Source organism: Vigna unguiculata, chromosome 10, assembly GCF_037176805.1.
Source record: "Vigna unguiculata cultivar grain cowpea cultivar isolate G323 ecotype 2 chromosome 10, ASM3717680v1, whole genome shotgun sequence".
Classification (NCBI taxonomy): domain Eukaryota; kingdom Viridiplantae; phylum Streptophyta; class Magnoliopsida; order Fabales; family Fabaceae; genus Vigna; species Vigna unguiculata.
The window spans coordinates 33,784,114-33,789,838 of record NC_140801.1 but is presented as its reverse complement, the minus strand read 5'-3'; the positions used below and the strand labels follow the sequence as shown (position 1 = coordinate 33,789,838).

Sequence of the window (5,725 nt, the reverse complement as noted above, 5' to 3'; positions counted from 1 at the left end):
TCAGAAGGTTAATTTAATAAAAGAGTTAATTTTATTATAAGAAAGGAATGGATAGTTGGAAAATATTTACTCAAGGTATGGTTTCACTTCTTGGCAATTGATCAACACATGAACATGGACCGAATCCCATTCTCTTTGGGTTAACCAATGAATTGATGGCTTTCAACTCCCATTTCATTTCTACTACTTTGCACTGACAACATATAACTTTTGAAATAATGGGAACAATAATAAGTTGTTTCTCGGTGTATGTAAGATGCACATATTGATCCTTCAATCCTTGCCTTATTTTTTATTGATCGCTTTGAATCTCCCAAAAATCTATACAAATATAATAAATGGGTCATGCTTCGCAATAGTTAAAGAAATGCATTTTATATGAAATACATTGATCATGTATTACCTTTCAAAAGGATACAGCAACCTATATTGAATTGGGCCACCAACTCTAGCTTCATATGCAAGGTGAATTGGGAGATGTTCCACTGAATCAAAGAAGGCAGGGGGAAATAATCTCTCCAACTTGCGAAGAATTAGTGAAATTCTTTCTTCCATTTTAACCAAATCTTCATGCCTCAATGTCGTAGAGCATAAGTCTTTAAAGAAATGACTTATTTCGATTAGGGATTCAAAGCATGCATTGACAATATACTAAATGCAATAGGAAATAAGCACTCCATGAACACATGACAATCATGGCTTTTCATCCCATGTATCCTTCCCTTTTCAACATCAATACATCTTGCCAAGTTTGATGAATAACCATCAGAGACATCCTGAATTCTTTTATCCAACGATAAACTAATGTTGCTTCCTTTATACTTAAAGAGTAATTGGCTTTTGGCTTAAACCTTTTGCCATTAGCTAGCGGTTTGAGCTCTATGTCAGGACGACTACAATACAAAGCGAGATCCATCCTTACTTTCTCATTGTCTTTTGTTTTACCATTGACATTCATGACAATGTTCAATATATTGTCAAAGAAACTTTTTTTCTATGTACATGAAATCTAGGTTGTATCGTAAGAGATTATCTTTCCAATAAGGAAGATTCCAAAATATACTTTTTTTCTTCCAATTATGAAACTAGCCATATCCTTGTAATTTTGGCAAACGAGGATTTTTTGTGGCCATTGGTAAATCCTTTACTCTTCCCCAAACCAAATCAGGCGTCATTGTAGGTGGTAGGCCATCGGTTTCAACTTTCCCTTTTAAGAAGGCTTTTCTTTTTTTCTAAATGCATGACCTCTAGGTAAAAACCTATGATGTGAGTCATACCAGCAATTTTCCACCCATTTTCTAATGTAAAGGCTTTTGAATGCTCCATACAATGTGGACAGGCCAATTTACCTTAAGTACCCCAACTAGATAACATCCCATATGCAGGGAAATCATTTATAGTCCACATTAAACTGGCTCTAATGATAAAATTCTTCTTTCTTGAAATATCATATGTTTCTACATCAGTCCACAACTTCTTTAGATCGTCCACCAAAGGTTCAAGATACACATAATTCCTGCCTTTGGATTGCGTGGACCAGGTATTAGACAATTTAAGAACATAAATGGCTTTGTCATGCATATTTCAGGAGGAAGATTGTATGTGGTGACAATTACTGGCCAACAAAAATAAGGGATTGCTCATTGAGTGAATGGGTTAAATCCATCAGAGCATAAACCTAGGCGTATGTTGCGTGGATCGGCTACAAAGTCTGGATATGCCCAATCAAAATGCTTCCAAGATTCACCATATGAGGGATGACGTAACACACCCAAGCTACTTCTATTTTCGTGATGCCAAGACATGTGACCAACAATTTTCATTGATGCAAACAATCTCTACAACCTTGGAATTAGAGGTAAATAGAACATTGTCTTCACCGGAACAAGCTTTTTTGCTTTTGCTCTTGTGTTGCGATCACGATACCTAGGCATATCAAAATATTTGCAGCGGATAAGTGCTCCATCATTTTTCCCATATCCATTGTCATAAAATAGCATGCAACCTTGTATGCAACAATCAATCCTTCTAGTAGTCAGTCTAAGCCTTAATACTAATCGTTTAGCATCATAGTAATTTTCTGGGCTCTATTCATTGGGATTATATCTCGAAGCATTTTTGTTATAAAATCTACACATTAGTTAGGTACATTCCAATTCGACTTGCATGCTAAAATTCTAACACAAATTGATAATTTAAACTCTGATGACTCTTCAAATAATGGTTCATTTGACTCAACTAATAGATTATAAAATCATTGAGTTGCTTCATTTGGAGACTCTTCAAAGTTCATTTCTGGTATTTCAAATGACCCATGGTGTCTAAGAGCATCACACAACATGTCATGCATCGAGTTAATTGTTTCATCTTCAGTCACATGTATACTGCTTCCTGAAGCATCATGAACATTATGGAAATTATACTCTATGGATTCCCTGTGATCAATTCCAATAAAGTAGTCATGCATAAAACCATGCTTGTAGAGGTGGACCTTGATTGTTTGAATATCATAAATCCTTGTACACTCACATTTATTGCATGGGCATTTAAGTTGCCTTTCATTAACATAACTTTTTTATTGACAGGTTATTTTGACATACTCTTCAACCCCAACTACGAAAGTATGTATGAAACCTCTTCTACCCTTATACATCCTATCATACATCCAACCACGACTTGAAGGAAATGAAGTCATGATTTGTGTATTTTAAAAAGATACATATATATTAGAATATCTTTATGTTGTCATGAATAAAAGGAAGGAAAAAATCTAATTTTGATTTACACCAGAAGTAACGATACTTATGCTCATGTATCTATGTTTTTTCAGTATAATAGGACTAGCGTAACTTACAAATGCGATAAATACAAAAAGAGACAGATCATTGACCCCATTGACCAATTAATATAGGTATACATAATAGCAAGGATCAAATTACTAGCAACTGATAAATACAATGAAACATCTATAATGCATTAAATTATAAAGTGTAGGGTGTAAAGTCATGTTTGAAGAAAAGCAAGGGGTTCTCAATATTAAAATAACAATAGTGATGAATACACCAAAGGTAACTTAGTAACAATAAATAAAATACATGAAACTTAGTAACAATAAATAAAATACATGAAACCTAGACCTTGAAAAAGATTCTAGCAAAGGATAATTAACTTCATCATACAAGATCCACCCAAGATGAATTAGGAAAGCAAAATAGTGTTTATGGATGAATTTTGAAAAGGCATTCATACCAATGCCATATCAAAAATAAGTTTATTATTATTTAGATTTCTTACATATATAATTTATTTAACTATCGTAGTGTTTATAGTATTTATTTCTTACATATATAATATATAATAAGTGGTAAGTGTGTATCAGAATTTTAAATAGTAACAAATGGATGCACCCAAAAATAAGAGATATCAGTAAAAAAAAGTCAACAATCTAGTGCCTTAAAGAAGTTTTATGAGGATAGTGTGACTTCAGGACTAGAACTTTAACCTACTCACCAACAAAAAAGCCAAGCTAGGATCTCAGATGATGCAACTCTGTCGACAAAAAGAAAAAGGATAGATATGTGCATGAGTATAAAAATTGTGATCTAAGACAAATTGACCCACCTTAAATTTATTAAAATCATGTGCTCACTAGATAATACAAAATTTAATGTAAAATGCACCAATGCATATAAATGAAGTTCTGTCATGTGTAGTTCTAGGTTAAAGGGTCTAGACATGTTTCTTTATGCATGAGCATGGGAATGAAATGCCTAAACATGATCAAATATGCAGGAATCACAAAATCACCTATCAAACCAAGCTTGACAACACTTTTAATATAAAAAAAGTGTTTCATAGCACATGAAAATTGGTGCAAATTTCGTGTTCTGTTTGTGTGCTATGTATGAGATATTGTTTTTATAGTTTGAGAATGTATAATATGATGCAAACTAACTCTTAAAACACAAGATTGCCTAAGATATGCAAATTTGAACCTAGATAAATGCAAATTATCTACTATAAATGGATGAAATTATGCATGTCAATATGAATTCTGAGTTCCTTCAACTGTGAATGCTGTGACAAAGTTCTAATACAAGGAAATATGCAGAAAGAATGATCACAATTGTCTAGTAGCCACAAACTCACACAAACACTATCCAAACCACAATTTTCAAAAGAGAAAACCATGCTAATTATGCCTATTTTTGTGCAATCATGGCTCAAAACATATAGCAGTGCATAAATGAATGGACCTATCATGTCAACATGTTTAATATGATGCAAATGAACTGCTAAAATAGAAAATTTATCAAAAGGATGAATGTAGAATGAAATTCCCAATTTGAGCTAGACTAGAAAACCTAGAATGTACTTAATGGGTCAAAATATATAAAATGCATGGAATGTGATAATTAATGGCTTAAACATGATCCTATACACTAAACAAACATGCTTAAATACAAAGAAACATATAGAATTGACTGAAATACATAAAAAGTTCAATACTTAAGTTATAGCCTATTTTAGACTAATCTAGCTTGTGGTTTAGGTCTTAGATATTCCAAGGTCTAGTTTTATGCAATGTGAATAAGCTAAACATGTTTTGATATGTAGAGATTTGTAAAATGATTGATAAAACTGAGCCAAATACTCCAAACGCTCAAAATTTATGTTTCAAGCTAAACTAGACAACAAATGCACCAAAACTAGTTTTCACAACATTTTAGAAATTGAGTTTCATGCAGATTTTTTGGACTAGATGCAATGAAAAGGGTCTAGACATGTTTCTTTATGCATGAGCATGGGAAGAAATGCCTAAACATGATCAAATATGTTGGAATCAAAAAATCACCTATCACACCAAGCTTGACAACACTTTTAATAAAAAAAAAGTGTTTCACACATGAAAATTGGTATAGATTTCATGTTCTGTTTGTGTGCTATGTATGAGATATTGTTTTTATAGTTTGAGCATGTATACTATGATGTAAACTAACTCTTAAAACACATCATTTCCTAAGATATGCATGAATTTAGAAACTAGAAATTTGAACCTACATGAATGCAAACTATCTACTACAAATGAATGAAATTATGCATGTCAATATGAATTATGAGTTCCTTGAACTATGAATGGAGTCACAAAGTTCTAATACACTGAAATATGCAGAAAGAATGATCAAAATTGTGCAGTAGCCACAAACTCACCAAATAACTATCCAAACCACAATGTTCAAAAGAGAAAAACATGCTAATTATGTCGATTTTTGCGCAATCATGGTTGAAAACGTATAGCAGTGCATAAATGCATGGGACTATCATCTAAACATGTTTAATATGATGCAAATGAACTGCTAAAACAGAAAATTTACCAAAAGGATGAATGTAGAATGAAATTCCCAATTTAAGCTAGACTAGAAAACCTAGAATGTACTCAATGGGTCAAAATCTATAAAAATGCATGGAATGGGATAATTGATGGCTCACACATGATCCTATACGCTAAATAAACATGCTTAAATACAAAGAAACATACATGATTGACTGAAATACATAAAGAGTTCAATTCTTAAGTTATAACCTATTTTAGACTATTGTAGCTTGTGGTTTTGGTCTTAGATAGTCAAAGGTCTAGTTTTATGCAATGTGAATGAGATAAACATGTTTTGATATGTAGAAATTCGTAAAATGATTGATCAAACTGAACCAAATACTTGAAATG

General features: G+C 32.3%; 1 pseudogene; it reads right to left on the bottom strand.

The window, feature by feature from the left end:
• Positions 1 to 2,695, bottom strand: LOC146882417 (uncharacterized; annotated as a pseudogene).
• Positions 2,696 to 5,725: the final 3,030 nt, after the last annotated feature.